This window comes from Lissotriton vulgaris, chromosome 5 (assembly GCF_964263255.1).
Source record: "Lissotriton vulgaris chromosome 5, aLisVul1.2, whole genome shotgun sequence".
NCBI classification, from domain to species: Eukaryota; Metazoa; Chordata; class Amphibia; order Caudata; family Salamandridae; genus Lissotriton; species Lissotriton vulgaris.
Window position 1 is genome coordinate 1547003756 of NC_141693.1, and position 17233 is coordinate 1547020988.

The 17233-nt window shown below is 44.0% G+C and overlaps 5 non-coding genes across 5 annotated transcripts; all 5 read right to left on the reverse strand.

Moving 5' to 3' along the window:
• Positions 1-10971: 10971 nt before the first annotated feature.
• Positions 10972-11044, reverse strand: TRNAR-CCU (transfer RNA arginine (anticodon CCU)). Its single transcript has one exon. It is a non-coding gene; the product is annotated as a tRNA-Arg (tRNA).
• A 790-nt stretch (positions 11045-11834) lies between these two features.
• TRNAR-UCG (transfer RNA arginine (anticodon UCG)) lies at positions 11835-11907 on the reverse strand. Its single transcript has one exon. It is a non-coding gene; the product is annotated as a tRNA-Arg (tRNA).
• A 1507-nt stretch (positions 11908-13414) lies between these two features.
• On the reverse strand, positions 13415-13487 carry TRNAR-UCU (transfer RNA arginine (anticodon UCU)). The gene has a single exon. It is a non-coding gene; the product is annotated as a tRNA-Arg (tRNA).
• Positions 13488-14131: 644 nt separating this feature from the next.
• On the reverse strand, positions 14132-14204 carry TRNAR-CCU (transfer RNA arginine (anticodon CCU)). The gene has a single exon. It is a non-coding gene; the product is annotated as a tRNA-Arg (tRNA).
• A 1520-nt stretch (positions 14205-15724) lies between these two features.
• Positions 15725-15797, reverse strand: TRNAR-CCU (transfer RNA arginine (anticodon CCU)). Its single transcript has one exon. It is a non-coding gene; the product is annotated as a tRNA-Arg (tRNA).
• Between the last annotated feature and the right edge of the window lie 1436 nt (positions 15798-17233).

Consider the following 17233-nt stretch of genomic DNA (forward strand, 5'->3'; position numbering starts at 1 on the left):
GGACACTTCCTTCGGCGTCAAAGATTCAAGGTTTATTTACTGCAGGGAACACAGAAGTCACGACAAGTACAACACGTGCAACTTGGGGAGACTGCTTCAAATTGGTTCTGTGGATCGCTCCTTTTATACACGATTCTCCCATAGGTTTGCATAGCAGACAAAGGTTTACAACCCGGTTCCCACAATTATCCCCGAGAGGGGTCGCTTTGGTCACTTTGATACTCATAAGGTCCGGAACATAAGTGCGGAAACATTTGGCGGTTCCCAACTGTGAAAACCCATCTTCCCAACATTAGTGCATTCCAATCGGCAGTAAAACAGATCGAAATAGGAACAAAGACAGGTGCAGAGGAAGATGGAGACAGTGGGGAGATCGGAAAGGGTGTAAAAGGGGAGGTATCGGGAAACACGAGATACAGGCATCAAAGGGACGTGCCTAATGAGATGCACGGCTGAGACAATAAACCGGCACGGCAAGATGAGCCTCGAGCGGGGCCATCTGCCTTACAGTATCATCCCCCTCATCATAAAGACACTTACAAAGGACATGTGTCTTCCGCAAATATCTTGGGAGTCCCAGGGTAGCGAAGCGGACAGCGTCCGTTCGCTGGCTACTTGAGGGCAAGAGACAAAATGGATGCCGTATCTAAGATGGAACCCGTGGGTACAGATGAAAAAACCCACGTAGCAAACGAACGGTTTAAGTTAGCACAGCGAAACTGCGCACACTTACTAAACTCGTCATTTGCGGTTCATAGATACCAGACTCGACCATATTCGTGCGAGTCGAAAACACCACTTACAATTGTCACGGAACCTCAGACGCTCCTTTTGCCCTCATGTAGGCAAGCACTAGTCGGAATCATATTCGATATTCATCAGACCATCTAGATGTTGCTGTAGCATAGCTCTGTCCAACCGAGTCCCCTTGGTAACAGGTGGCTGTCTCATACACGTTGTAGCACAGAGGCCACATAAGGCAGGACCGCACTGCACGCAAAGGCAACACGTGAACAGGAACGCTACAACAACTCCGATGATCATCAGAATCTTCCAACCCCAAGTCGACATCAGGCCCCAAAACCATCCAAGTAGCGTCCAATCCCCTACATCCACGTGTATGGATTCGGAGATCTTATGCAACTTCGAGATGGCTTGATAGACAGTCGGAGCATTATCAGGATTGAAAATACAGCAGCTCGAATGGATCACCTTACATACCCCACCTCGATCTGCTAAGATCACGTCTAAAACCATACGGTTTTGTAACGTCATAAGTCTATCCGCCTGAAGTTCAGTGGTGATATTACCAAGGGCACTGGCAGTAATATTAGCTGTCGATTCTACCACTCGAGTCAACTGTCTCAGGTTCCTACTATTAACCATAGGTCCCCAAAACGGGAGGAAACCCTTGAAAAAGTCTCCTGCCTCTTGACCGGCAGTATCCTCTTCGCTAATTACGCCTCTCACAACTCTAGTCTTGTGATAATCTGCATCTACAGTAAACGTCGGAGGCAACAAGTTTGCGATAAAACATGAGCCCATGAAGTCAGAGGGCAACCATGCATACGCACGATCATGACAGATAAAGTATGTACCCTTGGCAGCCAAAAACACAGGGGACGAGACCATCGGCAGAATGTAATTTTCAGTGCAAGCACTCTCTCCAAGTCGGGCTTTCGATCTTCGGCCACGACCTATTAAACAAAAATTACCAATGTGGGGTACGACCCATATCGGAGGCGAGCTTTTAAGCTGTTTTTCACTAGTGAACACACTATACTCGCCTCTACTCAGGACCCTATAGGCTTGTACCTCTTCTTCTGGAATAAGCGAAGGATCATAGATATCGCTATCTAAGTCTTCAATCGCTATAGACAAAGGTTTCTGATACGAGGTAGGACCAGAGTAGGGGGATCGTGGTTCTCGAATGGGGTGGAAACCTAGTGCGCTTCGAAACATTGTTTGAAATGCTCGAGCAGACCCTTGGGAACTATACGGTAACACCAGATATGGAATTCCCTTATCCGTAGTATGTGGCATCAACCCACACACCCAACAATTAGTAGTGTTAACCACTAACTGATGCTGGTGAAGGAGCTGAATAAAGGAATTGTTGCGTAATTCTGCACGTCTAGCCTGCTCGTGTTCAGGTAAGATATGAAAAGAATGAGGAGAAGCAGTGGAGGTGAGTTTAGGGTCAGGGGTAGGAGTAGGTATGGCAGAAGGTAAGAAGTAAGACATCGTGTAATACACCCCACCCGCCAATAATGCAGAAATAGTCAAAAACAATACGAATATTTGGAACATAAAACATTTGGTACGACTAAGTTGTTGCAGCTTGAATCTTTGCGCTTGAGCTCCTTCCAAGTCCATCAGCTTCGAAAATGCCATCCCCTACGACCGTCCGCAACGTTTCTTGACGCACTTCGTTCTGTGTAGCAGTAGTCAATCCCTAGGAGTTCCCAGGAACCGACGGTCTTTAACCTAGTGTCAAGACCTACTAACCAGAAGGAAGTACACGCGCGGCCCTACGGCCTTTATTCACAATTATGTGTATGCAAAAACAATGTTTCTCAGCTGTGGAAGCAAAAAGTGTAAGGAACGAAACTCAATGAATATATACAAAAATAATCACAATGATACAAATGTTCAAACTGATCGTGGAAAACGGGATAATGCAATTGTCAAGGGACAGAACAGGATCTTTTATTAGTCTCTGGTGCTAGATCGCAAAAAGTATCGGGTTTTCCCAGGACGTGTCTGTTCGTCAAACAAAGGATCCGTCAAAGGGACAGCGTCCTGTTGATCAGCTGAATGTTCTGGTCTTGAGTCTTTTGATAACAAATGTTCAACAGTGTCTTTTTGCTGCACTGAGGATTCTCCGACAGGTCGTGCGTCACTGAAAGGTACAAACGCCGGCAATCCTTCGGTTTCAGTTGATGCAATGCCTCTCCTCACCCACGAGTCTGCCGGCAACGGAATAGGGACCTTTTTGGTGTGGGTGGCGTGCACCCAATTCTTCCGTCCCTCAAGACGAACTGCAGTTCTCGTGGCAAGGAGGACCTGGTAGGGTCCAGTGAACCTGGGATCCAAATTGTTCTTGCGCGAAAAGTTTCGCGTTACCACCCAATCTCCGGGCTGGAGCTGGTGGCCTGGACCCTCCGTCTGCGTCGGCAGTGCTTCGTGAACCTGTTGGTGAATTAACCTCAGTTTAGCAGTCAAGTCATGAAGATAATCGATCAACATTGGATACTCAAGATCACAGAACGCACCTGGCCTAGGAACCCCCCAAACATTCGCAGGACGACCGAACACTATTTCGTAGGGACTAAGCCCTACTCGGGAGTGTACAGTCGCCCTAGTTGACAGTAATGCTAAGGGTAAAGCGTCAGGCCACGAGAGACCAGTCGTAGCCTGAATCTTTGCTAGCTTTAGTTTAAGGGTGCCGTTATACCCTTCAACCAAACCAGCTGACTGGGGATGGTTGGCGCTATGGAATTTCTGATTAATTCCAAGGCCCTTACACACACTCTTCATCACACTCCCCACAAACTCACTTCCGTTATCTGACCACACAACTCTAGGCATTCCGTACCGAGGAAAGTATTCCTTCAGTAGGATTTTCGCAGTAGACAAAGCAGTGTTGTCCTTAAGAGGGTAGGCTTCGATCCATCGGGAGAATGCGCAAACCACAACTAAAACGTATTTCAGGTTATTGCATCGCTCCATATGGATGAAGTCCAATTGAATCACCTCAAAGGGACATGAAGGGGGAGCAAAACTGCCAGGAGGAGTTGGGGTTCCCTTACCAGGATTGTACAACATACACACCATACAGTTCTTAACCAAGCGTTCAGCACATTTCGTAATACCATCATTCTTCCACACAGGGGACAGCAACTTACAAATACCTTTCGCGCTAATATGTGCTAACCCATGCGCCATAGTCACAACAGCCAGCACATACGCATCAGGCAACATCCATCTTTTCTGATCCGATAAATCAATCCAACAACCACTTGCATCCAACTTTCCCGTACTTTCTTTCCACTTCGTCTTTTCAGTCTCGGTGGCCTCATTCTGAATTGCCTTCACACTCTCGATAGTGTCTTCACACATACTCGATTCTGTAGGCCACCTAACCGAACTCGTCACATACATTCGAGTGCTAAGGTTTCGAGCAGTCTCCTTAGCAGTCTCATCTGTAAAAGCATTACCACGACCAACATCATCCGTCACCTTACGATGCGCACTACATTTAACAATCGCTACCTGCTTAGGCAACGTAAGTGCATCCAAAAGATCATTTACAAGCTGGCCATGCTGAATCTTCGTACCATGCGATGTTAGAAAACCTCTCTCTCTCCACAACCGTCCAAAACTATGTGCGACGCCAAAGGCATATTGGCTGTCGGTAAACACATTCACACGTTTCCCTTTCGCTAACACACACGCTCTAGTGAGAGCGATCAGCTCTGCAGCTTGGGCAGAATTCTGATTCAATCTAGCAGCCTCGACAACAGTATTCAACGTTACAACAGCATATGCAGTAGTCACATCACCATTCGGTAATTTAAAACATGAACCATCCACATACAGTGTTCCATCTGGGTCTTCCAAAGGAGTGTTTTTAAGGTCCACTCGACCTTTTGTTTCCTCTTCTGTCCTCAAATAACAGTCGTGTTCTGTTATTTCATCTGACTCTGAGCTAATTGGTAACAAAGTCGCCGGATTCAGGACATTACAACGTTTTATCTGAATGTGGCTCGCCAACAGCGTCAACTCGTACCCAGACAACCTCGCACTCGTCAAATGCTGAGTTTTCGTATGATTCAAAAGAGTGTCGACTGCATGCGGAACCATCACCGTAAGCATATTATCCATGACCAATCCTGCTGATTGTCGGATGGAGACCGCAGCTGCCGCTGTTGCTCTCAAGCAACTCGGCAATGCTCTAGCTACCGGGTCCAAGGTCGAGGAAAAATATGCTCATGGACGTTGCTTACCACCAAAAGGTTGCGTTAAGACACTCAACGCACAACCTTCCCTCTCGTGAACATATAATGTAAACGGCTTGCTATAGTCAGGAGTACCTAACACAGGAGCCGAACACAATGAATCACGTAATTCAGAAAAACTTTTCTGACATTCCTCCGTCCATGGTAAAGGAGTCAAAACACTCTTGCACGTAAGAGCCACTAATGGTTTCGCTAGCAATGAAAAATTTGGAATCCATTGCCTGCAGTACGACGTGATACCTAGAAAGGCACGCACATCTCTTTGGGTTGTTGGCACAGCCATTCGTGCAATCGCTGCAATTCTCTCTGGGGTCAACCGCCTTCCCTCCTTTGACAATAAGTGACCTAGATAGGTTACTTCTTGACAACAATATTGGAGTTTAGAAGGTGACACCTTGTGATTTAACTCGCAGAGATGTTGCAGCAATGATACCGTAGCAATTTTGCAAATGTCCTGAGTATCAGCAGCCACCAATAGGTCATCGACGTATTGGATTAAGGCCGCACCAGCCGGCAACCTAAACGCATCCAGTTGGCCCTTCAAGGCTTGACTGTAAATCGATGGACTTTCACAGTAGCCCTGAGGAGCGCGTTTAAACCGGAAGCTGCGTCCACCAAGAGAGAAACCGAAAAGGTCTCTGCTCTCTTCTGCAATCGGGATGCTGAAGAACGCATTCTTCAAATCAATCACCGAAAACCACGATGCAGAAGCTGGAATCAGAGTCAGTAGTGCCGTGATGTCAGGCACAACGGGGAACTGAGGAATCACAATTTTATTCACCTCCCGTAAATCGATAACAAAACGATAAACAGGGGGTTTCGAAGGATCAGTACGTTTTAGAATGGGCAGTACAGGGCTGTTGCACACGTTTCCCTGTGTTTCCTCAATAACACCTTTCTTGATCAAATCATAGATGATCGCTAACAATGCACGTTCACCATCAAGAAAGATACGATACTGGGGAATACGTGGCAACCGCACATTAGATTTCAACTGAACAACATAAGGGGAGATGTCAAGCAGGCCCACGTCATTGGGACCTGTTGCCCACAAAGATGCAGGAGGAGAACTCAATTCCGGTGAAAGCTTATCGAGAGACAAATACATAGGAGAGACAACCTTCTCTCCTAACGTAAGCTTTACACCCGCAGGAGAACAATACAAAGTTGCATACAAACGTTTAAGCAAATCCAGACCCAAAAGATTTTCACCACAACCCGTGGTCAAAATCAACGGAGCTTCTAGCTCACGAGGCCCAATTGTAAGGGGCAAAGGGCGCGAAACTGGATTGCTAACGGGGGCGCCAGAGAATCCAACGGAAACATTTGTTAAGCCAGACAAAGGTGCGCCAGGGAGTTTCGAATGCTTAATGGAACTTTTCGCTGCACCAGTGTCCAACAGAAAAGGCTCAACGACGCCCGATGTAGCAACTGCGACATAAGGCCCTCTCTGATCAACCGGAAGTGATACTACTCCCTCTCCATGTCTTCGGCTATCCTAGTAATTACTGTCGTCAGTTCCCTGATCGACGTAATAATCGTCTACATTGTACTGCGCAGATCGTCCTTGCGACGATCCACGTTGATCAAAACAATTATCGGAATTTGCTGAGTTATCTGAGCGATCATTCTGCGCACCACGACCTCTACCACGTGGTGACTGCTGTGAACCACCACGACCTCCTCTAGATGAATTACCACTATTACGTTCGTTTAGAACAGGACAATTGAATTTGATATGACCCTCCTGTCTACAATAGGCACATTGATTGTATCCTAACGAGGATCTTTGGAAAGAGGAGTCATTACGAGATTGTGATCGGTTCGATTGCGGCTGCGATCTATTTTGTTGCGAAGTATTCTGATTCGAACGTGGAGGATAGGCCTGCTGTAACAACACTTTAGTTTTAAGTTCTTTCGTCTTTTTATCGGCACGGTCGTTCTCTTCTTTCTCTCTATTCTCATAATATTGCGCCGTAGCCAATATCTGAGCTGAGGTAGAAACGGCCCACGCACTTTCTGAATTCTTTAGTTTATTGCTCAAATCGGGCAATAAGTTTGAAACGAATTTATCCACAAATAACCGTTGTCCACCCTCAGTGCTCATATCCTGGCCACTATGATCGATGAATGCTTCCTCGAACCTCGTAAAGAAGTCGGAGACACTCTCGTCCTTCTTCTGCTTACAAGCTGACAATTTGTCCCAGTTCACTCTCATAGCTGGCATAAGAGTTTTCATTAACGTTATTATTCTTTGAGGGAGAGCAGTAATGAGTTGTTCAGGCTTAGCCCCACCAACTTGTCGCGTATCGGCCGCAATAAGAGCAGCCCAATCGCCACCTAATTCATTTGGATGATTCTCCTGACGAATCTTAGCCCATACCGGTTGCGGTACAATATTGCCAAACAGCATGTCAATATCAGCAAGATTCATTACCGTAGCGTCTACGAGCTGCGATAATTCCTTATAGTACCCTGCAGGATTTTTGCGAGGGTCAGGCAAAGATTGCTTTACCTGTAACACTTCTGAGCGTTTCCATGGGAGATGTATCCATACTCTCTGAAAGAACGGCAAGATCGGTGGAGCGTGATTAGGATCACCTGGCATCCACACTGGTGGAACTTCCCGCATAGGAAACTGACCAGACTCATCTGGCTGTCTTTCAATATCCTCAACAAACAAGGCTTGAGGTATAGGAGTGGGACGAAAAGATAACAATCGTTCAACGGCACGTCGAACGTTGGAATCCACTATCAGTCCATTCGAGAACTGAAGCTGTAGATCAGACAAAGCGGTCAGCACCTCGTCAGGTGCGTCGGCCGATATCTGATCGCGAAGGACCTTACACATTTCCTCGAACACAAATCTCTGGGTTGGTATATTGAATTGACAAAATGTGTCGAGTACAATACGGGGTGGATTTCGAAGGGGATGTGTCATCCAACCCATCGCCATATTATATAGCGAAGCGCGTTCCCTGTTACCAGGAAGCTGACTACGTCTCTGAGGACCATCTGAACCAGCAGACCCAAGAACAGGTCCGAGCGAAAAGAAGCTAGCCGCAAGAGGAGAATTACGACTACGAATAGAGGGAGAAGTATAGGACACAGGACTAACAAGTGAAGGAGTAGAAACAGAAGCAACAGCAGGAGTTAACAGAGCAAGAGCAGCAGCGGGAGCAGGAGTATGTGGAAGCGGAGGAGCAGTAGGGATAGCAACAGTCAAAGGAGCAGGAACAGTCGGAAGAACGGGTGCAGGTTGAGGAACAGGCAAAGGAAGAATAGGTGGAAGAATAGGTACAGGGGGAACCACAGGAGCCGTGGTACCCTGCACATACGGAGGTGGCGACTTCATGAGATAGGACATTAAAGGATCCTCAACTGCGTCTTCCTTCTTTTCCGACTCCGTAGGCAAAGTAGGATAGCATTTATCTATAGTCATACGCTGTAGCCTGTCAAACACTTCCTTTTCCTTAACCTCCTTATCATGCTGAAATTGCTCTGCTTTCTTTACAATGGCAGCAACACTATCTCTCTGATTTCGTTTTGTCTGTCTGATTTCTTTCTGTCTGGCTTCTTTACGCCACAACCGAAAGGCATCAAACATGGCCGGCCTTGACTTTTTCTCGAACAATTTAGCCTCTAGGTTATCTAAAATCGAGGTCTCAAAGCTACCATGAGGTGGCCAACTAAGGACACCGTCCTTCTTAGTATAGCGAATCCAATAATCATTAAAAGTAATCGGGCCTAGCCCATGTTTACTGTACAGTTCATAAGTCGGAGTTCCAACCGGAGGTATCGGACACGAGTCCTCCAGTCGGGAATCCGCACCACAAGGTCTGAAACAACTAAACAAAGTACTACGACCAGGCATCTTGCACACTAGCCGAGTTTCACAAACTTCAAGGGTTACGGGATTTACCAAGTCCCAGCAAAGAGCAAAAACCCTCGGTTTGTCAAACAACACAACAAAGTACCAAGAACCACAAATGCAATGGAACCATGCAACCACTAAGCAACCACAACCAAGAACTCTGGGAGCGACCCACAAATACTTAACTCAAAGATCGATGGCGTCACCAGGAAGGCCCGTCAATCGTCTCGCTCTACTAAGGTCTACGCCAGGCGCCAAAACAGGTCTACAGTCAGGGCAGCAGTCCGTCGCAGCCGTCAGGAGGCGGGAATCTTCGCGGGAAAAGTCTTCGGGCCACTTATTTCGACAACAGGATCGATGAAGCGGAGTGCACCTTCCCTCGGAGATTTCACACGAAGTTCCTCACGATCGTCGGGCTTGGACCGGTACCACTGATGCAGCCCCACGATGGGCGCCAACTGAAGGACTGGGTTCTTTAAGACCCAGCGGTGCCAGGGGACAACACCTGAAACCTTCGTGGGTAACCTGCTCCGGCGTACGAATGACAGAGACACGGGACACTTCCTTCGGCGTCAAAGATTCAAGGTTTATTTACTGCAGGGAACACAGAAGACACGACAAGTACAACACGTGCAACTTGGGGAGACTGCTTCAAATTGGTTCTGTGGATCGCTCCTTTTATACACGATTCTCCCATAGGTTTGCATAGCAGAGAAAGGTTTACAACCCGGTTCCCACAATTATCCCCGAGAGGGGTCGCTTTGGTCACTTTGATACTCATAAGGTCCGGAACATAAGTGCGGAAACATTTGGCGGTTCCCAACTGTAAAAACCCATCTTCCCAACATTAGTGCATTCCAATCGGCAGTAAAACAGATCGAAATAGGAACAAAGACAGGTGCAGAGGAAGATGGAGACAGTGGGGAGATCGGAAAGGGTGTAAAAGGGGAGGTATCGGGAAACACGAGATACAGGCATCAAAGGGACGTGCCTAATGAGATGCACGGCTGAGACAATAAACCGGCACGGCAAGATGAGCCTCGAGCGGGGCCATCTGCCTTACAGTATCATCCCCCTCATCATAAAGACACTTACAAAGGACATGTGTCTTCCGCAAATATCTTGGGAGTCCCAGGTTAGCGAAGCGGACAGCGTCCGTTCGCTGGCTACTTGAGGGCAAGAGACAAAATGGATGCCGTATCTAAGATGGAACCCGTGGGTACAGATGAAAAAACCCACGTAGCAAACGAACGGTTTAAGTTAGCACAGCGAAACTGCGCACACTTACTAAACTCGTCATTTGCGGTTCATAGATACCAGACTCGACCATATTCGTGCGAGTCGAAAACACCACTTACAATTGTCACGGAACCTCAGAACCCTCAATCTTCTGATCTGAAGTCAGACGCCTTATCCATTAGGCCACGCGGTCATATGTCCTGCTGTGCTTATTTTTATAATGTAGGTGGTATGCAAGGATGGGAAATATGATATTGATAGTTATTTAGGTTTACATCCCATTGTGTTTTTTCAGCTCCTTTCAATTAAAGCACTCTTTTGGAATCGATATAATGAGAATGTCACCAGTACGATTAGCTTTTGTTTTCTTTTTTGCATTTAAACCTCTTTCTTCATGAGATTAAAGCTCAGTTGTATGCTTGACATAGCTCTGGATATTTCCAGACGTGGAGAGAAACTGTTTTGACAGTAGTACAAACTGCTCCTTTCTGGATATGCCAATTTACACACACTCAAAGGTTGTATATGTTTCATGAATCCTGACTTGCCCTATTCAAGTAGCTGAAAGCCTCTCACCACCTCTAGAAACAACAGTTACACCAATCCAACTCAAATAATTTTTTCCAAAGGAATATCTTCTGCCGGGTCAAAGTTGCATCTGACAAAGATAGGTGTTTAAAAATCTACTTTGTAGTTCCAGAACACCAACATGACCCTGAAGAGTACAGAAGTAAAATGGTACCATTTCAAAGTTCCTAATACCTCATAAGCTTCTGAGCGGAAGCATGTAATAAATATATCAATTTTTCTGGAAAAGTAAGAGTGGATATTGGTTTTCACCTCAGATGGGACTTGAACCCACAATCCCTGGCTTAGGAGGCCAGTGCCTTATCCATTAGGCCACTGAGGCACAGATAAACACCTGCATTCTAGAGGCATTATTTAAATGTATTCAATCGTCTGCACACAGGACATTACTCAGTTCTCTCCATAAGTAAACTTCCCATTTTCATCCTCTTCCATCCCCGACTTTAACACTCTGTTCTGTGCTATAATGGAGGCTCTGCATTTCGAGCAAGTGGAGAGAAATTGGAGGAGAACCACTTTCAACTCAACACTTCTTCTTTCCTGGATGCTTTTCTCAATAAACTGGGCTTTGACAGTGGTATCAAGCCGTCCTTGTCTTCAGCAGGACACAGAAACAGGCACCAAGTCTCCTAACCAAGTTCAACCACACTCTGCAACTTAATAGACCAATGCATTACAAATTAGCCAACTGTGTCATCAGCAAAGGCAGCCAATGTGCCAATCCTTTATAATTCTTCTGTAGTACTTTTCTTTCTCGTAGGCAAAATTAGCACTTTAACTGCACAAATCATACAGATTTTACACTTGAAGCACTTCATGAACACATACTTACACACCTTGCATTTCATCTACACACCCTTGAGCTAAAAACCCATTCTGTCAAGTCAAAATTCTGCAACCCTATTACATATTCAGTGCGTGTACATAGAAGCACTTCTTAATGCCACTAACATGGACAAGATTTTAGGCTGAAGATGCAATCTAAATGACTGTGCAGTATGTACTCCACTTCATGAATAATTAGGAATGAGAACATGATGGCTATAAGAGTATTGGAAGAGCCTGCTTCCATTCTGAATGGAAAGCTGAGTAGTGTGACCATTGGCAAAAACCGACCACGAAGGGACTCGAACCCTCAATCTTCTGATCCGAAGTCAGACGCCTTATCCATTAGGCCACGCGGTCATATGTCCTGCTTTGCTTATTTTTATAATGTAGGTGGTATGCAAGGATGGGAAATATGATATTGATAGTTATTTAGGTTTACATCCCATTGTGTTTTTTCAGCTCCTTTCAATTAAAGCACTCTTTTGGAATCGATATAATGAGAATGTCACCAGTACTATAAGCTTTTGTTTTCTTTTTTGCATTTAAACCTCTTTCTTCATGAGATTAAAGCTCAGTTGTATGCTTTACATAGCTCTGGATATTTCCAGAAGTGGAGAGAAACTGTTTTGACAGTAGTACAAACTGCTCCTTTCTGGATATGCCAATTTACACACGCTCAAAGGTTGTATATGTTTCATGAATCCTGACTTGCCCTATTCAAGTAGCTGAAAGCCTGTCACCACCTCTAGAAACAACAGTTACACCAATCTAATTCAAATCATTTTTTCCAAAGGAATATCTTCTGCCGGGTCAAAGTTGCATCTGACAAAGATAGGTGTTTAAAAATCTACTTTGTAGCTTCAGAACACCAACATGACCCTGAAGAGTACAGAAGTAAAATGGTACCATTTCAAAGTTCCTAATACCTCATAAGCTTCTGAGCGGAAGCATGTAATAAATATATACATTTTTCTGGAAAAGTAAGAGTCGATATTGGTTTTCACCTCTGATGGGACTCGAACCCACAATCCCTGGCTTAGGAGGCCAGTGCTTTATCCATTAGGCCACTGAGGCACAGATAAACACATGCAGTCTAGAGGCATTATTTAAATGTATTCAATCGTCTGCACACAGGACATTTCTCAGTTCTCTCCATAAGTAAACTTCCCATTTTCATCCTCTTCCATCCCCGATTTTAACACTCTGTTCTGTACTATAATGGAGGCTCTGCATTTCGAGCAAGTGGAGAGAAATTGGAGGAGAACCACTTTCGACTCAACACTTCTTCTTTCCTGGATGCTTTTCTCAATAAACTGGGCTTTGACAGTGGTATCAAGCCGTCCTTGTCTTCAGCAGGACACAGAAACAGGCACCAAGTCTCCTAACCAAGTTCAACCACACTCTGCAACTTAATAGACCAATGCTTTACAAATTAGCCAACTGTGTCATCAGCAAAGGCAGCCAATGTGCCAATCCTTTATAATTCTTCTGTAGTACTTTTCTTCCTCGTAGGCAAAATTAGCACTTTAACTGCACAAATCATACAGATTTTACACTTGAAGCACTCCATGAACACATACTTACACACCTTGCATTTCATCTACACACCCTTAAGCTAAAAACCCATTCTGTCAAGTCAAAATTCTGCAACCCTATTACATATTCAGTGCGTGTACATAGAAGCACTTCTTAATGCCACTAACATGGACAAGATTTTAGGCTGAAGATGCAATCTAAATGACTGTGCAGTATGTACTCCACTTCATGAATAATTAGGAATGAGAACATGATGGCTTTAAGAGTATTGGAAGAGCCTGCTTCCATTCTGAATGGAAAGCTGAGTTGTGTGACCATTGGCAAAAACCGACCACGAAGGGACTCGAACCCTCAATCTTCTGATCAGAAGTCAGACGCCTTATCCATTAGGCCACGCGGTCATATGTCCTGCTGATCTTATTTTTATAATGTAGGTGGTATTCAAGGATGGGAAATATCATATTGATAGTTATTTAGGTTTACATCCCATTGTGTTTTTTCAGCTCCTTTCAATTAAAGCACTCTTTTGGAATCGATATAATGAGAATGTCACCAGTACGATAAGCTTTTGTTTTCTTTTTTGCATTTAAACCTCTTTCTTCATGAGATTAAAGCTCAGTTGTATGCTTTACATAGCTCTGGATATTTCCAGAAGTGGAGAGAAACTGTTTTGACAGTAGTACAAACTGCTCCTTTCTGGATATGCCAATTTACACACGCTCAAAGGTTGTATATGTTTTATGAATCCTGACTTGCCCTATTCAAGTAGCTGAAAGCCTGTCACCACCTCTAGAAACAACAGTTACACCAATCCAATTCAAATCATTTTTTCCAAAGGAATATCTTCTGCCGGGTCAAAGTTGCATCTGACAAAGATAGGTGTTTAAAAATCTACTTTGTAGTTTCAGAACACCAACATGACCCTGAAGAGTACAGAAGTAAAATGGTACAATTTCAAAGTTCCTAATACCTCATAAGCTTCTGAGCGGAAGCATGTAATAAATATATACATTTTTCTGGAAAAGTAAGAGTGGATATTGTTTTTCACCTCAGATGGGACTCGAACCCACAATCCCTGGCTTAGGAGGCCAGTGCCTTATCCATTAGGCCACTGAGGCACAGATAAACACTTGCAGATTAGAGGCATTATTTAAATGTATTCAATTGTCAAACACTGGTCTCTGCACACAGGACATTTCTCAGTTCTCTCCATAAGTAAACTTCCCATTTTCATCCTCTTCCATCCCCGACTTTAACACTCTGTTCTGTGCTATAATGGAGGCTCTGCATTTCGAGCAAGTGGAAAGAAATTGGAGGAGAACAACTTTCGACTCAACACTTCTTCTTTCCTGGATGCTTTTCTCAATAAACTGGGCTTTGACAGTGGTATCAAGCCGTCCTTGTCTTCAGCAGGACACAGAAACAGGCACCAAGTCTCCTAACCAAGTTCAACTACACTCTGCAACTTAATAGACCAATGCTTTACAAATTAGCCAACTGTGTCATCAGCAAAGGCAGCCAATGTGCCAATCCTTTATAATTCTTCTGTAGTACTTTTCTTTCTCGTAGGCAAAATTAGCACTTTAACTGCACAAATCATACAGATTTTACACTTGAAGCACTCCATGAACACATACTTACACACCTTGCATTTCATCTACACACCCTTAAGCTAAAAACCCATTCTGTCAAGTCAAAATTCTGCGACCCTATTACATATTCAGTGCGTGTACATAGAAGCACTTCTTAATGCCACTAACATGGACAAGGTTTTAGGCTGAAGATGCAATCTAAATGACTGTGCAGTATGTACTCCACTTCATGAATAATTAGGAATGAGAACATGATGGCTATAAGAGTATTGGAAGAGCCTGCTTCCATTCTGAATGGAAAGCTGAGTTGTGTGACCATTGGCAAAAACCGAGCACGAATGGACTCGAACCCTCAATCTTCTGATCCGAAGTCAGACGCCTTATCCATTAGGCCACGCAGTCATATGTCCTGCTGTGCTTATTTTTATAATGTAGGTGGTATGCAAGGATGGGGAATATGATATTGATAGTTATTTAGGTTTACATCCCATTGTGTTTTTTCAGCTCCTTTCAATTAAAGCACTCTTTTGGAATAGATATAATGAGAATGTCACCGGTACGATAAGCTTTTGTATTCTTTTATGCATTTAAAGCTCTTTCTTCATGAGATTAAAGCTCAGTTGTATGCTTTACATAGCTCTGGATATTTCCAGACGTGGAGAGAAACTGTTTTGACAGTAGTACAAACTGCTCCTTTCTGGATATGCCAATTTACACAGGCTCAAAGGTTGTATACGTTTCATGAATCCTGACTTGCCCTATTCAAGTAGCTGAAAGCCTGTCACCACCTCTAGAAAGAACAGTTACACCAATCCAATTCAAATCATTTTTTCCAAAGGAATATCTTCTGCCGGGTCAAAGTTGCATCTGACAAAGATAGGTGTTTAAAAATCTACTTTGTAGTTTCAGAACACCAACATGACCCTGAAGAGTACAGAAGTAAAATGGTACCATTTCAAAGTTCCTAATACCTCATAAGCTTCTGAGCGGAAGAATCTAATAAATATATCAATTTTTCTGGAAAAGTAAGGGTGGATATTGGTTTTCACCTCAGATGGGACTTGAACCCACAATTCCTGGCTTAGGAGGCCAGTGCCTTATCCATTAGGCCACTGAGGCACAGATAAACACTTGCATTCTAGAGGCATTATTTAAATGTATTCAATCGTCTGCACACAGGACATTTCTCAGTTCTCTCCATAAGTAAACTTCCCATTTTCATCTTCTTCCATCCCCGACTTTAACACTCTGTTCCGTGCTATAATGGAGGCTCTGCATTTCGAGCAAGTGGAAAGAAATTGGAGGAGAACAACTTTCGACTCAACACTTCTTCTTTCCTGGATGCTTTTCTCAATAAACTGGGCTTTGACAGTGGTATCAAGCCATCCTTGTCTTCAGCAGGACACAGAAACAGGCACCAAGTCTCCTAACCAAGTTCAACCACACTCTGCAACTTAATAGACCAATGCTTTACAAATTAGCCAACTGTGTCATCAGCAAAGGCAGCCAATGTGCCAATCCTTTATAATTCTTCTGTAGTACTTTTCTTTCTCGTAGGCAAAATTAGCACTTTAACTGCACAAATCATACAGATTTTACACTTGAAGCACTCCATGAACACACCTTTCATTTCATCTACACACCCTTAAGCTAAAACCCATTCTGTCAAGTCAAAATTCTGCAACCCTATTACATATTCAGTGCGTGTACATAGAAGCACTTCTTAATGCAACTAACATGGACAAGATTTTAGGCTGAAGATGCAATCTAAATGACTGTGCAGTATGTACTCCACTTCATGAATAATTAGGAATGAGAACATGATGGCTATAAGAGTATTGGAAGAGCCTGCTTCCATTCTGAATGGAAAGCTGAGTTGTGTGACCATTGGCAAAAACAGAGCACGAATGGACTCGAACCCTCAATCTTCTGATCCGAAGTCAGACGCCTTATCCATTAGGCCACGCAGTCATATGTCCTGCTGTGCTTATTTTTATAATGTAGGTGGTATGCAAGGATGGGGAATATGATATTGATAGTTATTTAGGTTTACATCCCATTGTGTTTTTTCAGCTCCTTTCAATTAAAGCACTCTTTTGGAATAGATATAATGAGAATGTCACCGGTACGATAAGCTTTTGTATTCTTTTATGCATTTAAAGCTCTTTCTTCATGAGATTAAAGCTCAGTTGTATGCTTTACATAGCTCTGGATATTTCCAGACGTGGAGAGAAACTGTTTTGACAGTAGTACAAACTGCTCCTTTCTGGATATGCCAATTTACACACGCTCAAAGGTTGTATACGTTTCATGAATCCTGACTTGCCCTATTCAAGTAGCTGAAAGCCTGTCACCACCTCTAGAAAGAACAGTTACACCAATCCAATTCAAATCATTTTTTCCAAAGGAATATCTTCTGCCGGGTCAAAGTTGCATCTGACAAAGATAGGTGTTTAAAAATCTACTTTGTAGTTCCAGAACACCAACATGACCCTGAAGAGTACAGAAGTAAAATGGTACCATTTCAAAGTTCTTAATACCTCATAAGCTTCTGA